Source organism: Anabrus simplex, chromosome 2 (genome assembly GCF_040414725.1).
Source record: "Anabrus simplex isolate iqAnaSimp1 chromosome 2, ASM4041472v1, whole genome shotgun sequence".
Taxonomy (NCBI): domain Eukaryota; kingdom Metazoa; phylum Arthropoda; class Insecta; order Orthoptera; family Tettigoniidae; genus Anabrus; species Anabrus simplex.
In genome coordinates, this window is record NC_090266.1 from 278049394 (window position 1) to 278063117 (window position 13724).

The window sequence follows — 13724 nt, forward strand, 5'->3', positions numbered from 1 at the left end:
AGTCACTCCTAGCCGCCTCTTCTGTAACAAGATTTTTGGATGACCCAGTATATCAGTTAGATTTACCAACTTCAGATAATATATGAGTACGCAATACGTATTTACAGATGTTACATAGTTACCCTGCAACTTTTTGCATCGCATCGAGTTACTGTTCTCTATAAATAATACCTGTAATATTGTATATCTAATTTGCAGGGGTACTAATATAATCATATAAATATCATTATCACGTAATAATACATTATCTGATGGAGATTTATGTTGCGGTGTATTATGCTTAATAAGACTTCGGTACTACTCACCGTATCCTTAAGAAACCGACGCACACAACGTAACCTCCATGGAGAGAGATTGACATCCAGGAAAATGAATGAGGTGGGAAACTCAAACACATGTACACATGGTACGACAAACGTATACACATTAGAGAATTAACTTATACAAAAGACGTTCTGTCGACTTATTGCCAAAACCAAACCAAACCAAACCCCATGGCACTACAGCCCTTGAAGGACCTTGGCCTACCAAGCGACCGCTGCCCAGCCCGAAGGCTTGCAGATTATGAGGTGTCGTGTGGTCAGCACGACGAATCCCCTCGGCCGTTATTCTTGGCTTTCTAGACCGGGGACGCTATCTCACCGTCAGATAGCTCCTAAATTCTAATCACGTAGGCTGAGTGGACCTCGAACCAGCCCTCAGGTCCAGGTAAAAATCCCCGACCTGGCCGGGAATCAAACCCGGGGCCTCCGGGTACGAGGCAAGCACGCTAACCCTACACCACGGGGCCGGCTACTTATTGCCAAGAGGACGGTAAATGATAAATAACAAAGGAACCAATTTAGTACAAAGGAGATAAAATAACTGATCCAGGAAACTACTACAATATACCGTCCGAGAATATGTTTTATTACTGTGTAAGTGACTTTTCATGAATTAGTTTTTCCCTGGGAAGTACAACCATGTTCATAAAAACCAGAACACTTTGAAAGACGAGACATAGGGAGTTCATATTCACAGGACATGGGCATTAGTATGTTCTGAAGAAATGATTAGCGTTTGAACTATGTCCGCCGTCTGGTTCAAGATCCACATCGATATCGATATCGATATCTTGGCGCATCACCACCGACTGGCAAAATGTGCCTGCAGCTCCCGATGTCGCTATAAACGGAAGGTAATGGATCGGTGTGACAAGAAACAGACGTGCAGGATGCATCACAGACGTATGAGGGAACCGTACTGTCAAATGAGTGAGTTTGAAAGAGGACGCATTTTAGACATGAGAGAACGTGATGCATCCATCCGGGAAATTGCTGCTCGTGTGGGATAAAGTGTGGCAGCAGTGCAACGGGTGTGCACAGAATGGTTCACAGAATGCCGTAGAACACGACGAAATGGGTCTGGTCGCACCACCCAGACCACCCCCCGAGAAGATCAACACCTCATCCGAATGGCATTGCAGGAGAGATCTGCGTCCTCCTCGGCTCTGGCGCAACAGTAGAGCAGTGTAACACATATCACAGTTGGTGTGTGTCCAGAGCACTGTGACCAGTTTGTCCTACATGAATGACATCTTGCGACCCGTACCCATACCATTTCTGCACGACACCCCAGTCGCCATATTTCGACAGGACAATGCGCGACCACATGTTGCTGCACGAGCACGTGTCTTCTTGTTGTCACAGGATGTCAGACGGTTACCCTGGCCCACCAGATTACCAGACTTGTCGCGAATCGAAAATGTGTGAGATATGGTGAAACGACGTGTGCGGCGCTGTGACCCAGTGCCAACCACCAAAGATGAACTGTGGAACCATGTGAATGCAGCAATGATGGCAATATCCCAGGATGCCATTCGCGCCGTATACGCGTCGATGCCATCACGCACTGAACAAGTTATCAGTGCCCATGGATGACCCAGTGCGTACGAGGCAACATTGCACATGCTGAACCTAGGTGACTGAATTGCTAATCGTTTCTGCAGAACGTACTATTGAACATGTCCAGTGAATATGAATTTCCTATCTCTAATCTTTGAAGGTGTTCTGTATTTATGATCATGAGAGTAGTTACATACGAAAATTAACAGGTGGAGAGTTGAATGTATACATTCCAAGACTGTTCTATTTCTTGATACTCCTTCTTAAAACCAAAATCACCACCATCACCACTACCACCGCTACCTCCACCACCACCACCTCATCTATTTCTTGACACTATAGTGGCTAAATATAGTAAGCTTCGTATGTCTATTAAAAAATTACTTTAAACTGAATTAACTATTTTAAATTGTTCATACCGTTGTTGCGCCTGCGAAAAGCACTCTGTGATCATATTTTTGAGAAATACTTACCAGGAGCACATATATATTATGAAGAGCAAGAATTCCTTGACAACATTCGCACAATATTAAGCCTTAGATGACAGAAGCTTACCGACCAAAGTTCTGAGCTAAAATACTTCTCATAGTGGTTTTTGCAGGCGCAACAGCAGTATCTGATCATGTGAGTGAAGAAAGAAAATTTGTAATAATTGTATTCACTCTGACTTACGGTAAAGTAATTTATATATATCGTGTATCTTCTAATACACAGATTTAAATAACTGAAAGCTGTAAGTTAGATATTTCTGCAGTCTCTCATGCAGTTCTAAATTCCGTATGTATAGATGAATAAAAAAACGATCCGTTCTCTTACGTTTAGACGTAAAATTTTCAAAAAATCTTTGTAAGAGATTGGAAAAAAATCAAGACCATCTGGTTCTATCTTTTGCGATATATACCACAATTCTGATGGAAATGAAACAGAAATTCAGGTGCTCCTTTGGGTAAAGAATTTAAATATACAACGAAAAGTCCCAAGAACCGCCAAGCGAGATTTTCGTCACCCTTCCTCAGACTGGGTGTGAGAAGGACGGAAAGTGTTGGGTAAGAGCAATTCCCTCGACGTTTTACTTTCATTAAAATGACGGGTCTTCAATTCTGAATAACGTGAACTTCTAATTGGATATGAAATGGTTTCCTTAAAAGAGTTTATTACCCGTAGTTTTTGCCTGATGTTTCAAAAAAAAAAAGAAGTCTAGTAAAAATACGAAACGAGAAATTTCAAACAAAGCACCTCATTACTGTTGTTACGGTGATCGTCGAGATGTTTCACTTCTTTCATTAGACAACGATTGAGAGAAGCAAGCGCAAGATAGCTAGAAAGAAAAGGTTACATTTATTGGCGAAAGAATACTCCCTTCTAAATATTTCACTGTAAATTACTCTTCTAATTCAAATGTCATCCTTAATTGGATACAGATGAAGAAGGGAATTACATAAATTATTCCTAGTTGACCAAAAATATGGCTTCCAATTGAGATAGCTAAATAAAATTCAAGAACATCAATCGTCAAAAATTACCAGTGTTTCGCCCCAGTGCGGCATGGGCTCATCAGCTGCATACCGCACCTTCCCAAGACATAAGATATTTCCGGAGGCTCTCATGCTGTACTAAATTTTGTATGTATAGGTGAACTTGAAAGAAACGATCCATTGTTTTATGTTTAGACGCCAAATTTTCAGAAAATATTTGTAAGTTTGTAAACAAATCAAGACCATCGGGTTCTATCTATTGCGATATATGCCACAATTCTGATGGAAATGAAACAACAGTTCAAGTGTTCCTTTGGGTGTCTTAACTACGAGAGTGGAAAGGGGAGAGATAATGACTACGTCACTAATTGCCACAAGGAAAATAATACCGATCTTTCTGCACAATGCGAATTGGCACGTACGCCAACAATTCTTAGAAATGGGGATACAAATTTTCCCAGCCTACGGGCATATATTCGTAAGGTAAGCTACGGGAAAAATAAGGAATATTTAAAAGGCCGCTCTACCTTCTAGGCCAAGGACAAAATTCTGGTTACTATGTTCACGATTTGCAAGGGTGCAAGCTTTGAATCTGTGAATATGAAATCCGGTTATCTTTCCAATTAATAATGAATAACAAATTCTAATCACATAACTTGAACTGTGAGGATTTTAGAAGATATTCATCATGATCATCTGCAATAAATGTAATAATTTAAGGTATCAATTTCTAGGAATTGACCACAGCTGGACTGCTATTGGTCAGAGCTACACTACGCCAACATCGACGCTAGAAACCTGCGAAACGTGGAAGACAGAAATCAATTGGTATCTTAAAAATGCGTGGTCGATTCTTGTTATATTACGACGTGTGAGTTAAAATTATCGGACGGTTCAGTCAGGCCGACCTCCAAATACGCATTCAAGAAAACCACCCCCCTTGTAAGGGTTCAAATCCCGTTACAAGATAATATGTATATTATTATTATTATTATTATTATTATTATTATTATTATTATTATTATTATTATTATTATTATTATTATTATTATTATTATTTTATCTGTGAGATTACTATTATTTTGCTATAATTCTTGTTCAATTCAATTTGCAATGCTTGTCGCTTGCAGGATTGTACTTAGATGTATGCATATAGGCCTATACGTGTATGGAAAATAACACTCAATACATGTACAGTGAGAATTGTTATATATCACATGTTGGATATGACGTTATATTTTGCACTACTGGCGATTCTTCCAAGTCATCGTCACGTCATGGCTACGTCATCGTATTTAGTTAGCACTGAGCTCACTTTCTTTGAGAAACCCAGCGAGCCGGCGGCGGTTTCACAACTATATGTAATATTTGCCGCGTTGTGGGAGTATGTCATTGTTATTTCTGGAGATTACGTAGCTGTGTCAACCAACGTCTATAAAAGGTGGGTGCATATTGTAGCGTCAGTCATTATTTAAACGGAAGCAGTACAGTGAAGAAGTCTACTAGATGAAGAGGCCTCAGTCGGTCAGTCAACGAGTGTGTACGAGAGATGGAGAAGACTCAGTGAGCCATTAATCATTGGTCATTGGGAGAGTGAGGCCAAAAGTTAGTTGGTCACTTAGTTGAAGACACGGGCGCAAGGCTTACCATGGAGTCAGAGAGGGCAACCCTGGACCTGCCAAAAGGTAATACCATATTGACTTACAAAGAAGTCAGATGATATGGAGAAGAAGCAGTCACAAGGATGTATCACCAAGTTAGGCGTGACACATCTACAGTAAACACCAGATCAAAGGATTACGTCGTAATTACACTCAAAGTGTTGAAGGTACAATCAAGTGAATCAGTGAGGGAAATATTTCGTGTAAATTGTTAAATGTCCGGTCAAGAAGAATTCAAATTCATGCCTAGTTTCTTTCAGTTGCAATGTCATAATTTCATATTCTCATCTGTTTTATCGCAACAAGACTCACTATTTTTTGATATATTATTTAAAGAATATATATTGTTCTATCAAACGAATTCATTGTTTTATTTCATTGACAGTAAAATATCTTAACCTCAAAATTAATGGGGAAACCGAACGCCAATCTCCTTTTCCCAGAACTTATATGGTATGTTGTCAAAAGTAAGCTTATTACCCCACACCCTATAGATAGTCAAGTCTCTTTCTATTATTGCTGTAGACTACTGAGTGGCAGCCGGCGCCCTTCAAATAAAGTATGCGTAAGTATGCAGGTAACAAGTAAGTGTGAGTACAAGGTCCGACGAGTGTGTATTTTATTTAATGAATATGAATTTTCATAATTTTCATGTTAAATGCAGATATTCAGATTTTTCAATATAAATGCAGTTTTATAATATTTGTAAAATTAGTCAGCGACATAGGAAAGTAACACCCTCTCTGGGATGACCTGAGATGAACCTTAGGAAGTAGGCAGGATTGTACGAATAAGGCCTCCCGACTGACTCGGAAGATTTCCCGCTCAACGCAAAGTTATCCGCGCCGCACTTAAGCTATCTACAGTGTATAACCAGAGTGCTTTGAGTTCTCATTTGTTAAAGCAACAGTGATAAATTCTGTTTGACAGTTCTTGTGATTGAATTAAGTATAAATTACCGACAGACGCCAGAAGCACTTGTAATGAAGACAATGATAGTAGCCTGTATTTTATCAATCTTTATACTACAAATAGACGTGCGAAGGGACATTTCCAGCATTTGCTTGGATGGGAGATAGGCTACAGTCTTAGTGAAATCAATCTAGCAGTACATCAGACGGTGAGACTTCGTCATCCGTGGAGGGAGACCGAGTCAGCGTAGCGAGCACTAGCCGGCCTAGACAATGACAATTTCCGAGAGTGCCGCGTTCGATACTCGCAAAGTGCGTCGGGTCGCATAATACGATACTTCGTCGCTTAGTATCAATAGTTGCTAGTTCGGGCAGAAACGAAGACAATTCATTGAATATGTAAATGTTCTTAGGCACTTAGAAGTCAGAATACTTGTATATTCTTGTGTAAAATTAAGTTTAAGATACGTGCGATGTATAAGTTCATAGGATTAATTCAGATCCATGCCCATAAAGCCACCACAGTGTCAGAGCAAGTCGGATGGGGGTCTGATCCCTTTGTCCTACTAAAGAGGTGAGTACCATAATTTGATTAATTATGTGGGAATGTTATCGCGTTAAAATTGGAAAATAAATATATAAATGGTTACTTAATGTAACACATGCACCGCCTCTCGGTTGCATGATTTAGTTCAGGTAAGACGAAGGGACATAATTAAAATAAATATGGGTTAAATAATTATTTTTAGTCTTCTTTGTTGTGCATAAATTTACTATGGGTTTATTTACTTTTGTGTTTCGGAGAATGTTACGCTCCCCCATGTAATGAAATGAACTTCTCGACCGCTGTGGTCAAAGTTATACTTTTACTATTAGGAATGAGGCATGCTGTTACATTAAATCCAGAGATATGAAATTGCCAGTGAATTGTGTGGTTTATGTTCGAAAGGTCGGATAATAATAATACTGACCTGCCGAGATTTTGCCGATCGTTATAAATGGATTAAATGGTTGGGATTCAAAATACGATATTCAAATGTAAACCGCGGTTCTAATGAATTATAAAAAGTGGTCAAAATTTACTGTGTAAATAGTGGTTTTCGGACCACACAATAACGACGCACTCACGATCATTAAAAGTTAGGGGAAAATAAATTTACACCCCTACGATCATTTGTGGATACTAACCTCAGAAAACAAATCAAGTGTAAAGGGGGAAATTAGTATTAACATGCAGTTAATGAATAAATAGATCGTACTATGTCGTTGATGGACTTTTTTTGCTAGGGGCTTTACGTCGCACCGACACAGATAGGTCTTACGGCGACGATGGGATAGGAAAGGCCTAGGAGTTGGAAGGAAGCGACCGTGGCCTTAATTAATGTACAGCCCCAGCATTTGCCTGGTGTGAAAAGGGAAACCACGGAAAACCATCTTCAGGGCTGCCGATAGTGAGATTCGAACCTACTATCTCCCGGAGGCAAGCTCACAGCCGCGCGCCTCTACGTGCACGGCCGTTGATGGAATATAATCAGTCGTGAACTCAGTGAATAATAACTGAAGAACATTACTCTGATGTATGAGGAAAGAAGGATTTCCGCCTAGTTTTCCTCTTTGTTACCACAACATTTCTAGGATTAGATTCCGGGCTATCTTACATGTAAATACTAGCATTTTGCCCGCGGCTTCGCTCGCGACATAGTTATGTCCCATTATATTATTTCATTTTCCATTTTCTTTTGAAGTCCACCGAACCAACCTTATGCGTTCATCGACTTTTGTAAGAAATGTAAGACATGAACGTAAATGCTGTGTTTCCCCGTCCCAGCTTCGGCCGGAATTGTAAAGTTTTACGTGTATTCCGAGTTCGCTGTTAAATGAACTTCTCTTGGAGAACACCCTGTAATAACAGTAGCTTCTATTACTTTTTAACCTCGTCACACATAATCTAGTGCCACTGCATAACTTAGGTGGTTTGAGGTTACGTAACAACATTGCAGGTACTCCTACTTTTAAAGGAATTTTGTGAGATGGGATCCTGGAGGATTAAGATTATTTAGGAATTCTACTGGGTAATTGACAGCATCGTCCGTTTGTAATACCTTGTCGACCGATTTATACTCTATTTCTTCTGCATCAAATATGTAGGCAATGCTCCATTTATTTCATTAGCCGTATCATTAAAGTAAATCTGCAAAAATCCAGGACCTTGATGAGCATTTGGCAATAGACTGCCTATGAAATGCTAAATTTGACCTTGCAGTTTGAAAGTTGGCATAAAGCCGGGTTGGAAGACTTGTTTAGCACCAAAAGATGTCATTTGAAAACAGCTGCTATATTTTCTAATTCGATCAAAGAAATGACCATGATCTGGATGGGCACCCATTAGTAACTGTTCAATGGTGCAGGTGGAGATTAGAGTGGTGGCAGCTGAACCTTGCCAGAATCGCAACACATACCTGGTGTTTAATCTTTCAACTTGAGAGCATTGCAGAATTGGCATTTATGGATCATTGTACCAGTGGTTATCAAGTTTTTATCTTCTAATTAATTTCAGGATCGTAAGAAATCCCGGAACGAAACTTAATTCTACATGGACGCAATCGTATTTCTTTTCGGACCCCAGGGTGATGTTGCTCATATCGCGTTTGAATTTTCCTGTGATATTCACGATTATTTTGCTGGTGTGTAGCTGCCGCTGCTCTATGAAACTCAGGATTATTTTTCTGGTATGTCGGTGCCGCTGCTCTATGAACCTTGGGGTTATTCTTCTGGCACGTGACTGCCGCTGCTCTATGAACCTCGAGATTATTCTTCTGGTACGAGTCCGCTGGACTTCGGGATTTTTCTTTTGGTATTTACTTACAGCAATGGTATGTCCGGAAGTATTATTCTGTAAAAATGTGGCTGGTGCTTTTTAAAATTGTATTTTTCTTGTAGCATATGAGTATCGAGTACGACGTTTTTCAGAAACGTTTGTAACAACGAATGAAGCACTTGTTTCTTCGCACAGACATTCATATACAGTACTTCAAAATGTCCGCTAGAGAGATTACGGCTAAATCGCAATCTTTTTACGGTATTAGCTTCATCACTAAATGTCCAGTATAACTGTAGATTGCGATAAACTTCAACGCGGAATGGAAATATTTTGCCTCTAAATAGACACGCACTTCACCATTAATGTTTAGATAAGTTACTGCCATTATGCTGTGTGCGTGAAAAAAACGTTATCGCGCTGCAGTCTGTTATTTAGCCGTCTCATTGAAATATCACACACCAGTACGTTGAATCTTCTGATATTAAATGTTTACCGAGCTCGATAGCTGCAGTCGCTTAAGTGCGGCCAGAATCCAGTAATCGGGAGATCGTGGGTTCGAGCCCCACTGTCGGCAGCCCTGAAGATGGTTTTCCGTGGTTTCCCATTTTCACACCAGGCAAATGCCGGGGCTGTAGCTTAATTAAGGCCACGGCCGCTTCCTTCCACTTCCTAGTCCTTTCCCATCCCATCGTCGCCATAAGACATATCTGTGTCGGTGCGACGTAAAGCAAATAGCAACAACAACAAAAAAAAAGATATTAAATGTTGGTACTCTTCTGAGCAGGAATAGTTATTAGCAAGGGTTGCCAAGGTTCAAACGCTTATTGCTCAAGAGTTCTAATCACACTCACTTCATTACTGTTCGACAATAATATGCAAGTTGCCTCCGGTCTCTCCTTCGTCAATATGAGTGACATGTCTTCGAACCATAGAAAGCTTTGCTAATGACGCACGCGCGCGCCGAACTTGTACTGTTTTCGCCTAGCCTCTATATAGGATTGAGACGGCGGTAGTTTTACCAGTTGTACGGATGAAACAGTTCATTTAAACTGTAAGCGGCTGCATAACTCACTGACAAAATATAAAACTGTAATAAATCTCCTTGATAAAACAATATTCCTGTGTTAAAAGAAGGACGCCAACAGGCATATTCGAACCTGCATTCTTGCAGTCTGTAGTCCGTTGACTTAACCGTTGCACTATCAGCACAGCGTAAAATAATTTCTTATGAATTCACTCACAAACATGTAGGCCTATATAATGTTAATTGTATTTTCTTTTCTTTAAGAATTTGGTTTATTACCGTCTTAAAATACACGGAAGCGGAGTGAATTGGCGCGTACATTTATATGTTGGAAAGTGCCGTGGCCATTTTTAATTGGCAAAGACCAAAGATTCATGCGCGCAAGGGAAGTATTTCATCTGGAAAATCTTGGAAATAAATATATTTCAGTTGACTTTTCAAGAAATGCAAGATTTTTGCTGTACTATTGAGACGATTTGGAAGACTGAATGAATATATATGTACAATATTGTTAAAAAACTGAGATATTGAACACCAATGTAAAACCACATATCACCCCTTTCACCCCTTTCACCCCTTCAAAATCGGAATTTTAAAAATTTATTTTTAAAATATATTTGTGATATATGAAAATAAATATCTGAACGTATATAAGTGAAATATTTTTCATAGAAACGGAGAAATTCAACAACAAAGTAAAATCACATTTCACCCCCTTTCACCCCTTTAAAATAGGATTTTTTAAAAATAATTTTTAAGTGTGCATCTAAGCTACGGTAGCAATATGTCCTCAAATTTTCATGCAATTATCTCCAGTAGGTTTTGCTATGCGTTGATTATCAGTCAGTCAGTCAGTCAGTCAGTCAGTCAGTCAGTCAGTCAGTCAGGACATCTTGCTTTGTATATATAGATAATCCGAAGGTAAATCATCGAATGGAACGACGAAGCGACCGCAAAACAAGCTATGCTCGTGCCCACGTCTCCTCAAATTGTTTCAGGTTTACGTGTCTAAGCACAAAGGTCAGTGGTTAGATCCATACGGATCAGATGTTCGACCGATTCAGGTTTACAGGTACGGGTCGCTTTTCGACCTCATATCATATTATTCTTACCATCAAAGTGGTAGAATGGTGAAAACACAGATTGTATTTTTTTTTCAGGTTTGTTTAGTGTCGTATTTGAAATGCTGTCATTATATAATATTGCCTAATTACTTACATTAATTGCTTATTTCTTCAATTTCAAGAGGAAACAGTTTTCGTTATCTTTTTATTGTAGATATTTACCATACCCATGGTAATCTATCCTGTCATTTCCTAGTCCTATTGTGGAGTATTTCACATGCGTGTCTGCGAATGAGCCCTTCCCGCTATTTAAAATTGCATGCCCTGTTCATCCCTGTAGTTCTTTGAGCGCCTTTATTTGAATACATTAGTTTGTTTTAGACATTTACTGAAGAACCGATCACCCCTGAGATAAATGCAAGTCTGGGACTCAGACGTGAATGGGTGCAGTGCATCATGACATATTACACTCACGAGAAATGGTTTGTACTTAACCTTCACTACTGTTGTAAATATAGTAACTTAATACTTAAAGAATACCTCCTAAACTTCAATGATAATCAAAATAGTATTTTCAGTTGCGGTAACCGGATAAATGTCCATCTATTAATTAAAAATAGGATTCCACAAAAAGTTACCGTTTACAAAGCTTCATTAATGTTATGAAAGCTATCGCATCATTACCGCTGTGTAGTAATTCATTTTAGAACTGCCTATGTAAAAACGCTGTTTGTTTTTTAATTATCACTTGGTGCTTTTAGCGATAATTACAAAGCACTACTTTTAGTATAAATACAATGGCATGCAATTCGTATATCTCACCCTAAATGATTATAGTGTAAATCACATATTCACGAAATACTATGTTAGAACTGCATACTGGCATAGAGAGTGATTGATGGAAAGGTGGCGTTTTACGAACTAATATGTTGTTCAATTAATTTTATGACTTTTCCTCAGATTTCACAACTTCCATGTGTTATTAGTTAGGCATTAGGAGATAGTGCACTTCTGAAGTGATGTTTGGAAAGCGTAATAAGGTAAAAGGTAGCATTTCAGAATAAAAAGATAAAACGTGAAGTGGAGAGCACCATACATTCAACTACTTCCTATATTTAAAATAATCTTAAATTTCCTTCCTGTATATACAGGGTGTTAGGTGTATACCTGCAGATATTTCTTCTAGCAATAGAGAACGATGTGACGAACCACTATATATCAAACTTTTAGAAATTCTCGGAAGTTATTTTCGAGAGCAAAGAGACACGATGTTTTTAGAATAGGTAGTATGCCTTGTTCTTGTGAATGAATAGCTTCCCTTTGAGAACAGGCGAGTCACGCGCCATGCGTGCCAAACTGGTTTCTGTTTATGTTTACGTACAACAGCTGAACGCTTCCTATGCAGTGCACGAGATGTTACGTAACATGCTTGTCAAACTGGTTTTATGTTTAAGAGCAACTGAGCTACGATAACAGCTGAAGGTGGCTACTACAGTAGCGTATGCCTTGTTACGTTACATTCTCGCCAGAGTGGTTTCGTAGTTGTCAGTATTCAGTTTCCGTCTTAGGGGCTTCAGACAACCCTGGTCATCGGTTTCGGACCCTGGATGTTCCGAATTCTCAGCGTTAATACTGGTTCATTTGCTGTTATGTCCTTTACGGGATTGGGATATGTGTGGTCATCAGCCCCGTGGTCTAGCGAGTATGGAAATGACCTGAAAACCTGAATCCGTGCGGGACCTGTACGAGCGTGTGATATAATTATTGGTTGGTATAGGCGCGCCGGGACGTGAAATACAGTAGATCCCCGTTGTGCATTGCGTAAAGGTACAAGAAAGATGGCAGGTCCTTACGCCAACGAAAGCAGTTATGGGATGCCCAAGTGAGTAGCATCGGAATTGAATTATCGAAACACATCGAACGTTTAGTTTCAAAGGAATATTGGACATGTTATACAACTAAATAAATTAAACGTACCTACATTTCATGCCTCCTTACGGGCTGAGTTGCTCAGACGGTTGAGGTGCAGGCCTTTTGATTCCAACTTTACAGGTTCGAACCTGGCCCAGTCCGGTGGTATTTGAAGGTGCTCAAATACTGTAGGTCAGCCTCGTGTCGGCAGATTTACTGGTACATAAAAAGAACTGTGCGGGACTAAATTCGGGCGCCTCAGCGTCTCAGAAAACCGTAGAAGTAGTTAGTGGGACGTAAAGCACTTAACGTTATTATTATTATTATTATTATTATTATTATTAGGTCATTAAAAGCTGAAATACGTGGAAGAAAATAGTAAAATATGCGTGGTTTAAGAGGAAACAAGATGAAATGTATGTCACGTGAGTTAGCATCGGTCGCAGTAGTTACCTACAGATTACTATGCGTAAAGCGAGAACCAGGTCAAGCTCGTGGGAATGAGTCAGCTGTAATCTCGTATTGTGTATAAACATCAAACATACACATCAACAAATATAAGAAACATAAACAAGGTTACACGTTAGAGACATGTAGTTATTAACCTGAACGCCAGGCCGACGGTCGCTTTCATGAGTACAGATGAGTTATCAAATTATACACAATCCACAGATGTCGAACTTATCTAAGAAGATTCCGCCACAACTATATTACATTTTACTATGATGGTGCTAATAACAAATCGCAGCAGCAATTGGCTTTACGTCGCACCTACACAGATAGGCATTATGGCGACGATGGGACTGGAACGGGCTAGGACAGGGAAGGAAGCGGCCGTGGCCTTAATGGTACAGCACCAGCATTTGTCTGATGTGAGAATGGGAAACCACGGAAAACCATCTTCTGGGCTGTCGAGAGTGGGGTTCGAACCCACTATCTCCCGAATAATGGATACTGGCCACACTGAAGTGAAA